The sequence below is a fragment of the Lampris incognitus genome, chromosome 20 (assembly GCF_029633865.1).
Source record: "Lampris incognitus isolate fLamInc1 chromosome 20, fLamInc1.hap2, whole genome shotgun sequence".
Lineage (NCBI taxonomy): Eukaryota > Metazoa > Chordata > Actinopteri > Lampriformes > Lampridae > Lampris > Lampris incognitus.
In genome coordinates, this window is record NC_079230.1 from 13,587,805 (window position 1) to 13,598,558 (window position 10,754).

General features: G+C 44.0%; 3 long non-coding RNA genes across 3 annotated transcripts; all 3 read left to right on the top strand.

Annotated features, from left to right (window-relative positions):
- The first annotated feature begins 735 nt into the window (after positions 1-735).
- LOC130130407 (uncharacterized) lies at positions 736-3,690 on the top strand. Its single transcript, XR_008812164.1, has 3 exons — positions 736-779; positions 2,763-2,837; positions 3,660-3,690. It is a non-coding gene; the product is annotated as an uncharacterized LOC130130407 (long non-coding RNA).
- A 155-nt stretch (positions 3,691-3,845) lies between these two features.
- LOC130130408 (uncharacterized) lies at positions 3,846-4,803 on the top strand. Its single transcript, XR_008812165.1, has 3 exons — positions 3,846-3,917; positions 4,629-4,682; positions 4,780-4,803. It is a non-coding gene; the product is annotated as an uncharacterized LOC130130408 (long non-coding RNA).
- Positions 4,804-8,276: 3,473 nt separating this feature from the next.
- LOC130130404 (uncharacterized) lies at positions 8,277-8,801 on the top strand. The gene is made up of 3 exons (XR_008812162.1): positions 8,277-8,431; positions 8,539-8,589; positions 8,677-8,801. It is a non-coding gene; the product is annotated as an uncharacterized LOC130130404 (long non-coding RNA).
- The last annotated feature ends 1,953 nt before the right edge of the window (positions 8,802-10,754 follow it).

The following is a 10,754-nucleotide window of genomic DNA, read 5'->3' on the forward strand; positions in this document are numbered from 1 at the left end:
TCGTTATTTCCCCTCGATCCGGCGCTGCGGTTCCGCTTGCGAGCAAAGTGTTTGAGAAGCTTCCGTTTTTACCATGCCACATAACTCAACACTCTAATTCAAGATCTACCTCGCTATACATTTCCCTTATCTTTTTCTTCCTTTCCCCCTCTCTTGTTTTGACTTGGCGGAATGACGTTGCAGATACCTGTAATTACGTCATCGCAGGTATCTCGTGGAGCGCGAGGGCTTGCCATACCATACAGGTGTCTCCGCCTCCATCGGCATGTCAACCGCAGACGGACGACAAGCGGAGCGGGGACAACCGGTCCGTTCGCATTTAAGTGAAGGGACGGACGGGGGGCGCGCATGCGCACCCGGAGGCCTACTTAGCGTCCCCCCCGCTGTGAGGGCTGTCAAACCTCCTGGCAGCGGTTTAAATGAACTTTGCCGTCCTTTCCGACCGAGCCCGGCTTCGACCGTCACACGCTGATGATCCCCCCCGGCTGGACATGAAGGAGACCCAAACGGTGGGTTCGCCGCTCTTGAGGGAGACGAGCACTCGGCGTTAATTGTTTGGTTTTGCTGGTGGAGCGGCTTGATTGTTTCAGCAGCAATAAAGCGCGAAAAAGGGAAAAAACAAATCTGGACGCTTTCTGTCTTGATTCAAACGAGCCATTTCTTTACGATATTTGTGTTTTGTTTTGTTTTCTCCTGTCAACCAGGAGAGCAAGGAGGAAGGGAAGGACGACGCGGCTGGAAGTGAACGGAGGGAAAGTTACTTTGGAGGAGGACGACCAGTGAGTCAGCGCTGCGCTGCAGCGCTTGTTTTTGCTGTTTTCAGTGGCGATCGAAGCGTGTGCGTGTGCGTGTGCGTGTGGGGGGGGGGATGTGCGGGTCAGTGTTTTTTTTAAGCACGGCATCACCGATACGCCTTGTTTATACAGTTTAGATAGACGTGCCAGTGCGGTCTGAACACTGAAACAAGTGGTCGCAGTACAGACAGGTGGAGGCAGACTGATAAAGTCTCACCTCTAGCCTGCTGCCTGTTGTCATTTATCTTTTTACTCCTTCACGTCAGAACTTGTGCAGCTGAGCCCGACGTCAGTTATTTTCCATGTAAGGTGCAATGTCATGCTATGACAGCTGTGTCGTGCCAGCTTGGATAGACAACCATGTTTATGTAAGCATGTTGCAACATGCACAGGGGCGTCGTCTTGTCGTTGGGTGTTCTGTGATGTGGTCCTCTGAGGGATGTGAATGATGAGGTGACCAGTTTGTCCGGTTGATGCGGGTCTACAGTGTAATTGACATCTTGGATGCCAGTCAGTTAAACTTCATTTAGTCCAACTCGCGAGACATTTTTCAAGACACCTCAGCAAAATTAAAACTTTCATCTAATTATTTTAAGTTATTGGAGAAAATGTTATCCTCGCAAATTAGTTTTGTACAAGGTATGAATAGGCAATAATTCAGTATTGTTAATCAATCAATCAATCAATCAATCAATCAATCGAGTTGCATCGTCTTTCAGTGGCTTTGTATCTGGATGAAATTCAGATATTGTCATATCCAAATACACCTTGTTTTCCTAATTAGTGAGATAAAAACGAGGGAGAGTCACATAAAACATCTCAAAGGACGTCTGAAATATTTATTTGAAAATTGCTTTTTAAATATAATTTACATTATCAAACAGATCAATATGATGGACCTCATTTGGATTCTTAAATATGGTGTTTTTGCATATGTAAGCAGATATTATATGTACCGATGTTGTGTAAAATCCCCTGCAATTACCACTATATAATAATATTTTCCATTATCGCCCCAGCAGAAGTGCAAGTCTGGATTATTTATGGCATGTGCAATGAAAGAATCAGGACCCAGGAACACTTTCATTTCGTGTACACAAGTACACGAAATGAAATGAAATGAAATGAAACAAAATATTGTTTCCCACAGCAGTGCAACACAAAGACAAAAACACATATCCAAGAACTATAAGAACACATGTGTCCAAACTAAACCATATATCCAAACTAGACAAAAAAAAAAATCATGGTCCAAGGGAACCAATGCCAGCCAGGATGGCTGTTGGAGCTGCTGGTCTTCATGAGCTAGCAGTTAGCTTAGCCTGCCCCACTTCCACGTGCTGTCAGACTGCCCTCTGTGTTTCCTCTATGGGCGCAGCTCTGGACAGGGGCCATGGTCCTTGGGCCCACCGGACGCAGCGGACCAGGCTCCCCCCAGCTGATCCAACGGCAACTCTCCCAGCCAGACAATATCGACACACCGCCCCGCACTCCACACACACGACGACACCAAAAACACCAGAGTCAACGCCAGGCGAGGCCGCCGCCAGACCGCTCTCAGTGTTACTGGAACTGCCGCTCTGCATGGGCTAGCAGTTAGCTTAGCCTGCCCCACTTCCACGTCCTGTCAGACCCCCCCTCGGTGTTACTTCTTTGGGCGCAGCTCCGGGCTGGGCTGTGGTCCCTGGGCCCAACAGGACGCAACAGACCAAGCTCTCCCAGCCAATCCAGCACCATCTCTCCTGTTATTATCTCGTTTAATGTTATCTCGTTAAAAAAAGAAAGCCGTTATTTATGCTTGATATGTATGTTTACTCGCTGTATTTACAAACATAACCAAGTGATACACTAACATATTACTTTGGCTAATTGGTGATGAAGTTTGCCCAATTCCCTTCCAGTTTCTTGATTTTACTGAAAAGATCTTTTCTGTGTCCATTAGTCACATTTACTCTCTGTTGGTCATAGTTTGGGGAGTTGCTCAGTGATCTCTCCGCTACCACCTCCGGTGTGCCAGAAAGCCACCATCCACATCTAGGGCAGGTAAGGACTAAGTCACAGAAAGTTGAATCAGTTCATCTGGACACAGCGTTTATCGAGAGATGGACTGATTCAACTTCCTGTGGTTTTCTTACCCGGACTGTGGAGCATGCATAAAGACGTAAGGATTAAGTGTTCTTTAACATATGCAGCAAACACGGTGGTTATTTCTATGTGGTACAGCACCTTTTTAAAATTCAACTTGCTCACACATTAAGTTTGGGGGTGGCATGGCTCAAGAGGTAGAGTGGGTTGTCTAGTAATCGGAAGGTTCCTGGTTCGATCCCCGGCTCCTCCAGAGAATGTGTCGAAGTGTCCTTGAGCAAGACACTGAACACCTAACTGCTCCTGATGAGCAGGTTGGTGCCTTGCATGGCAGCCTCCGCCATGCAAGGCGGAGCTGTAAAGCTCTTTGAGTGGTCGGTAGACTAGAGAAGTGCCATATAAGATGCAGTCTATTTATGCCATTTAAGATTCCCACGATTTGCTGCTAGTATTGGGATGACAGACAAGGTTGTAGAAGTTTGACATTAAGTACACAGCGGTAGTAGTCACTATTTACATTTTAACACAAATATCCAATCTTTCCAACGCACTTATGTTTTCTTTATCCTCAAATCTTAAGACTGATAATAACTCCTTCCTCCCTGCTGTTTACCAGATAAAATCCCCATCCATTCCCTCGCTCTGATCTGTGCACTGTGTCCATAATAACTGAGACTCCAGTGTGATTTTCATAATTTGCCTGTAAAAATTAAGAGTGTGTTGTGTGGCCGGATCTCGTGTTTGGACGTCTCTATAAATAACCTGCTGTTTTGTGTGTAGGGAACGATTGGTGTGGAAATCAGTGGCGGCCATGAAGACCGTCCCATCTCAGAGCAGGTGTGTGTGTGTGGTAGAGAGAGAGATGATGATGTAGTTGTCAGATTAACAATATGCACCATCACTTGTGACAAATCAGTAAATAAGGGAAATTTCTGACTCATATTCATATTCTGTCTCTTATTCTTTCAGGATGAAATACTCTCTCAGGAGGAAATATTCGACCGGGGAGCATGGAACCCGTTCCATTCAACACCACAGGTATTTTTTCAGATGCATGTCAGAGAGTTTGTTTAAAGGTCCCACGAAATGGGATTTAGAGCATCACAGACTTCTGTGATTTGACTGGGTGTTTTTAGAAGGGTGTGAACATTGATATGCTACTGGCTCCCAATCTCACTCCCATTCATACGACCTTTTTGTTAGTGTATGCATGCAAAGTGCAGGGTCGGGCGTCCCTACAGACACAATTTGCCGTGTTTGCAGGTGGGAAGCCGGATGTGGGTATGTGTCCTGGTCGCGACACTAGCGCCTCCTCTGGTTGGTCGGGGCACCTGTTCGGGGGGGGGGGGACTGGGGGGAATAGCGTGATCCTTCCATGCGCTACATCCCCCCGGTGAAACTCCTCACTGTCAGGTGAAAAGAAGCGGCTGGCGACTCCACATGTATCGGAGGAGGCATGTGGTAGTCTGCAGCTGTCCCTGGATTGGCAGAGGAGGTGGAGCAGTGACCAAGATGGCTCAGAGAGTGGGGTACAATAGTTAAATACAATTGGGGTGAAAAAGTGGGAAAATCCCCCCCCAAAAAAACCGCAAAATAAAACATGTTTTTGTGAATTTCTAGTATTAAGTAGATGTAAATTAAGTGCAGATAAAAAAAGGCAACAAGAATGAACTTTTTCATTTTGTGAAATTCTGAAAGTGAGATGATCCCTCATTTCTCTTCTAACCTCCCTTACTACCTGTTTATTAGTGTGAAATCAATGGGGGTTTTACCAGAGCCAATCCATTGCATGCACATTTCAAAGTAAGTGTTGGTGATTCTTATCAAATCACAATCTTCCTTGTGTTGTGACATCGATTATCCAAAGTGCTCTTTCAATGACCATGCGTTTCGCTCTTAGGGGACCAGCAGAAAAAATATTGGCCTGGAAGACCTGAAAAGTGAAACTGCTGAAGACCTAACACCCTCTTTCATCTTCCCTCCTCCGCTTGAGTTTCAAAATTCACCTCTGGGCCTTTCACCTGAAATCCAAACTTCTGAAAATGACAGAATCAAATCCTCTGAACCTGAAAAAGAAACATTACAAATCTCTGCCCAAGGTCACAATCTGGACCTCTTCACCATCTCAGAGTTGGAACCCGGCTTTAAGAGTCATTCTCGCAATGACACCCTGAGCACATCAGATGTGTTTGATCCTCAGAAAAAAATACAGTCAAATGGGACCGACTTGCTCAAAGCCTCCAGGGGAGATGATTCCTTCCAGGCTGTTAGGACAGAGAATCTATTTCTACCTACATCCATTAGAGAGGTAGACCTCTTCAGTGTGTCCCCTGGTTGTACTTCAGATCTCTTCGGTTCACCTTTAAACAAGAAAGATGATTTGCTTCAATCCACTTATGTTAAGGATGCTGACCCATTACCTGCTCCTGCTGTGAAAGAAATGGATTTGTTTCAGGCTGCCAAAGGAGGGAAACTTTGCCAATCTCCCCTCATCAAAGAAAATAATCTTTTCCAAATTCCCTCCACGAAGGAAAATTACATTTCTGACACCCGCTCTGAGGCAAAAGTGGATTTATTTCCAGCACTGCTGAGGAAGACCGATGACCCTTTCCTAAGCATACAAACAAAAGACCCATTCCAACTCAATCCTGATATGTTTGACCCTTTTAAACCCACCATTTCTAATTCACCAAGCTCTTACCAAGCTCTTGCTAGTGGGAGTCCAGACATCATCCAACCTGTTTTTGCAAAGACCCAAGACCATCATGTGGCTTCTTGTACTGCTAACAGTAGTGACATTTTCAACATGACCCCTGGTAATACAGCCTTCATCAATTCACAAGAAATGAAGGCAGACATCTTCGCTCCCTCCCCAGTTGAGAAGGCCTTGGATGTCCTGAGGGCAACACCTGCATATTTTCTTCCAGCCACCCATGCAGACTTCTCCGATAAGTCACCGAATACTATCGTTCCCACTCCTCGTGTTATGAAACACAGTATTCTCCAGCCAACTCCTTTCAGCCATGCCAGGTCTTTGGCCATGTCGCCCAGCGAAACACCTCCTGAACCAACACACGTAAGAAACAGGCACCCTCAGACACACTGAAAGCCAGCAAAAGCAACTTATGTATTTTGTTTTACTTTCAATTGTGCTATTGTCTTTGGAGGGACCTCTGTTTGTCCTATTTATCGGCTTTTATTAAAACCAAGCTAAGAATCCAGGTCTCTAATATACCTTCTGATGTAACTGCACTCGCAGGTAACAACCTTCAAACGTGCTCCAAAGCCACTGCCACGGACAAAACCACCCAGACCTCCAAACACACCCAGAGCAACAAATCCTGTAAGCTTTCTGTAAGGCTAATAGCCTCTGCCTTGCTGCAGAACGATCTAGTGCGACAAGTTATTTGTCTTATTTCTCAAATCCTGTCTCTCTTAAACCAACTGAAAAACCTGCCAGTGGGATGAGATGCAGTTGTTTCGTTTGTCTGAAAAGCACAATAACTTGTTTCACAAATTTTCTCAAATCAAGCGGGGTTTTTTTATACCAGTGAAATAATCTGCCTTGTTATCCTTATTTGTTTCAAGATATTTGTACATAATTTTGAAACTTGAAAATTCCTGAAACAAGTAGAAAGTATTTGAAAAGGATTTGATTTATTTTTGACCCAGTGGGCTAATTTCCTACTTGTTTTTATTATGAAAATCTGCTTGAATTTTTTCCCCCACCCAATAACATCAATTCTCGTCAAAGTTCTCAAATATAACCAGCAAAGGGTTAAATAATGTAGGCGGGACCAACCAAGGTGTTTAAGTACCAGAGCCCTCTATTGGCTCTGAGAGGCTGTTTACAAATGAGCCGCAATCTGATTGGACCAAATCTCCAGCAAGTCTGTCTTAGCTGCAGTGTTTGGAAACAACGCGGCTGGTTTCTTGCAGGTGTTTCGGTTTAATTAGTGACCATGTTAAAGCAACATTATACAACTCTTTTAACCTTAAAATAAGCGCTTCACAGTCATTTTGATGGTACATTGACCTGTAATAGGGAAAATTAGACCTCTTTCATTCCCACTCCGCACCCCGAAGGCCTGTTCTTGCACGACGTAACTTGGGTTTAGTGGGCACGATCTCCCCCGAGCGGTATTTCTAGGGATGCATGATGAGATTGGCACGTCATCTGTTTTCAACAGTCGCCAGTTACCATGGTCACTCATTAAAAGGAAGCATAAAGATGGCGGGAGTCTTTCCTTCTCTAGATACCTTAAATTCTGTTTATTTAACATGTCATAACGTAGAAAATGATTGTTCAAGCCAAACAAATCTTATGTTGAAACCAGCGCCCCCTGCTGCATGTCTGCTGTAGATGCGTTGCCACTGCTGTATTACTGCAGCGCTAAAACCACAGATGAACGATTAGTCTATGCAGTGTCGACTAGTAGTATTGATAGTCGGCTATTCTGTGAAACCCCTACTGTACATGTTTCAGTTAATTATTTTGTTATTTGTGTGTGCTGTTGGGATTGACTTGTAGACTGCGCCCGATCTAGTGTCCCGAAAGATGCCCCCAAAGCCTCCCCCAAAACCAGTTATTCACATCAACTCACCAGTAAAGGTACGCAATTCATGTGTTACCCATCTTGTTGCCCTACATAGCATACACAGTAACAGGTACTAGGATACCTACTCAAGTAGCACTGTTACATGATGTGTATTTTCACCTTATCAACTTATTCAATAAGGGACTAACAAATGGTCAAGTGTGGTTATGTGTAGATGTGGATTTAGCAGGCGTAAACACAACTGGTGGGTTAATTGGGATGAAAAGGTATTTCTGTGGCTCATCTTCAGCATTTGGATTGTTTTTAACAGGACAGTAAACCAGAACCAGAGAACTGTGCTGTGTTGGATCATATTTTGCTCATTGGCCAGGTCTGTATAAGGTCATCAGTGATCGTATGATGTTTAAATTAACCTTTATACTGCAAACATATGATCGTTTGAAAATTTCAACTTCGTTTATGTGTTTGTTTTGAAGACACAACGAATGAACACATGTTCATATATGAGTTCAATATGAGAACGCATTGAGGAAATTTTGGCAGGATGTGCACCTTGTTAATTTCACTTTCATCGCCACATAGGAAAAGTGTGTGGAGGACTGGCCTGAGGACAGTCCTCAGCTTGACCCTGATTTCAAACCAGTAAGAAAACCTTTTCCGGGTTTCATTTTCATCTTTCCTTAAAGTTCTCAAATGTGCTTACCATCTAATATTCCCATATTCTGTATGCAACTGTCATGTCCTGTATTTCTTTCAGCTCACCTTGAATATTCACTTTTTTTTTCATTTCTTTCTTTCTTGCTCTCTGCTAGGCCGGTAAATACAGACTACGGAGGGAATCCCTATATGTAAGTTTGTGTGTGTGTGTGTGTGTTTTATTAGAATTACAGTGTCTTTCTTTGAAAAAGACCATGCATGGTTTTGTGTTAGATGAAAGGGGACTCTGATGGAGGGAGTGGAGAGGACCAGGATGGCTCTGGAAATCACTGGAAGGTGCACCGTCACTTTGGCTGCATTGATTTAATTTTTTTTTAATAGTCTTTGTGTTTGACGTCAGCATGTTTTCAAGCACTGACCTTAATGAATATGCTTTATTCTAGAAAAAGGGAAAGAAATTCAAGGTCTCCTTCATTTCCAGAAGAGGGTCAAAGGTAAAATTAAGATAATTCAGCTTATCCAAATATCCCTGCTTTGATTGTACACTTATGACTGTGTTAAAAATGATGTTTGCTTTGTAGGAAAAGTCTGATGATGACCTGAAGGAAGGGAAGAGTGGGGCCCTACCAAGTGGAGCAAAGGTAGAGAATTAGTGTCGTGGGCGTCTGGGTGGCATCGCGGTCTATTCCGTTGCCTACCAACACGGGGCTTTCTGGTTCGAATCCCCGCGTTACCTCCGGCTTGGTTGGGCGTCCCTACAGACACAATTGGCCGTGTCTGCGGGAGGGGAGCTGGATGTGGGTATGTGTCCTGGTCCATGCACTAGCACCTCTTCTGGTCGGTCGGGGCACCTGTTCGGGACTGGGGGGGGAATAGCGTGATCCTCCTACACGCTACGTCCCCCTGGTGATACTCCTCACTGTCAGGTGAAAAGAAGCAGCTGGTGACTCCACATGTGTCGGAGGAGGCATGTGGTAGTCTGCAGCCCTCCCCGGATCAGCAGAGGGGGTGGAGCGACCGGGATGGATCGGAAAATAGGGTAATTGACAAGTACAATTGGGGAGAAAAATCCCCCCCCCCCTAAAAAAAAGAATTAGGTGTCGAAGGCATACAGTAATCAATGGCAGAGGTGTAAACTGGGTAAGTATTCATGTTGTTAAACCTTCGTCTAACTTGTTTGTGCCTTGAGGATAGTACACAAAAGGATTTTTAAAACACCTGCTTTCCATAGCATGTACAGGGTCTATGAAGTCTTGATTTTATTTTAATTTCTCGATTTTGTTCAGGAGAAATATGAACCAAATGATGCAAGGGGCCACAATACAATTCCCAGGAGGTCAAAGGTCGGTACTGTTGCGGTGTTTTAGCTGTCCCCCATAGTGAAATGTGATGCAGGGTGTTGGAATTTTGTTTTGTGAGTCTAACTAAATACTGTGTAGTTTAATTTTGTCAACATGTTTCCTTTTCTAGCATGGACTTCCAGAAACACAATTATCCTCCTGTGGAGAAAATGAAGTTGCAGTGCAGGATGAAGTGGACTGCAAACCAGTAGGATGTTTCTATCATCTGATCTCTCTGTCCTCGTTTAGGCATATGCCAAGTGTTTCTCTTAATGTCCTTTTCTATCCGCAGAAGAAACCTCTCAACACTAAAGTCGGCCTGTTGACTCGAAGAGCGTCCATCGCTTCTTCAGTCCCGGATAAAGTCAAAGTCCAGATGAAGCATGTAAATGGATATTTACCTCGAGGGTCAAAGTCTGTTTGTTGCAGTAGTCGGTCCCCTCACTTGTAGTCACAGGACAGCTGAAAGATGTTTTGTCCCTTCTGACTCATTGAAAAATTTATAACTTTATTTCATTTTAAAACCCAACAGAAAATTACTGCAGTGCATTGTCTTGGCTTTTGTTAAATAGTGAGCAATTATATTTTATTCAAATGTCTCGAAATTTGTTATACGTAGAAATCTAAAGACCAATATTTGAGGGGGACCTTGTAACTTGTATGATATGAAATGTGCAAATTCTTAAGAGAAGAAGGTAGTATGTTTTAAAATGGTGTATTATAACTGTCATCAGTATGTTGTTTGCTAACTTATCTCTAATACTACGATAGGATGAGGATGTCCACGGACAGAAGCTCCACAGTTCTGGCTCCACAATACGCCGATGGTCAGAGGTAAGCCACTTGAAGTCTTTGATACTTTCCCAAACAGAAAAACATAGGCTGGCGCAATTAATGCCAGAAAATGACAAAAATCTATTGGAATTTACAAATTGCAAGAGGACGAAGAGTGAAACACATTACACAAGTCCACTTGATGATGATCTTACGTGACATTTTGCACCTAAGAGAAAATCTATTTTGGTTAAAATGGCCAAATCCCAATTAGCATGACAGGTTTTACTATGTATATGTCTTGGTCTTCTTATGTTGTCGATTTTTGTCTATAGTGGCAGCACAGTTGCCCAGTGGTTAGCGCTGCTGCCTCATAGCAAGAAGGTCCTGGGTTCGAACCCCAGGCTGTCTCAGGTCCTTGCTGTGTGGAGTTTGCATGTTCTCCCCGTGTCTGTGTGGGTTTCCTCCCACCATCAAAAAGATATGCATGTTAGAGTTAATACTCCTGTCTGTGCCCTTGAGCAAGGCAATGGAAAGAAGAACTG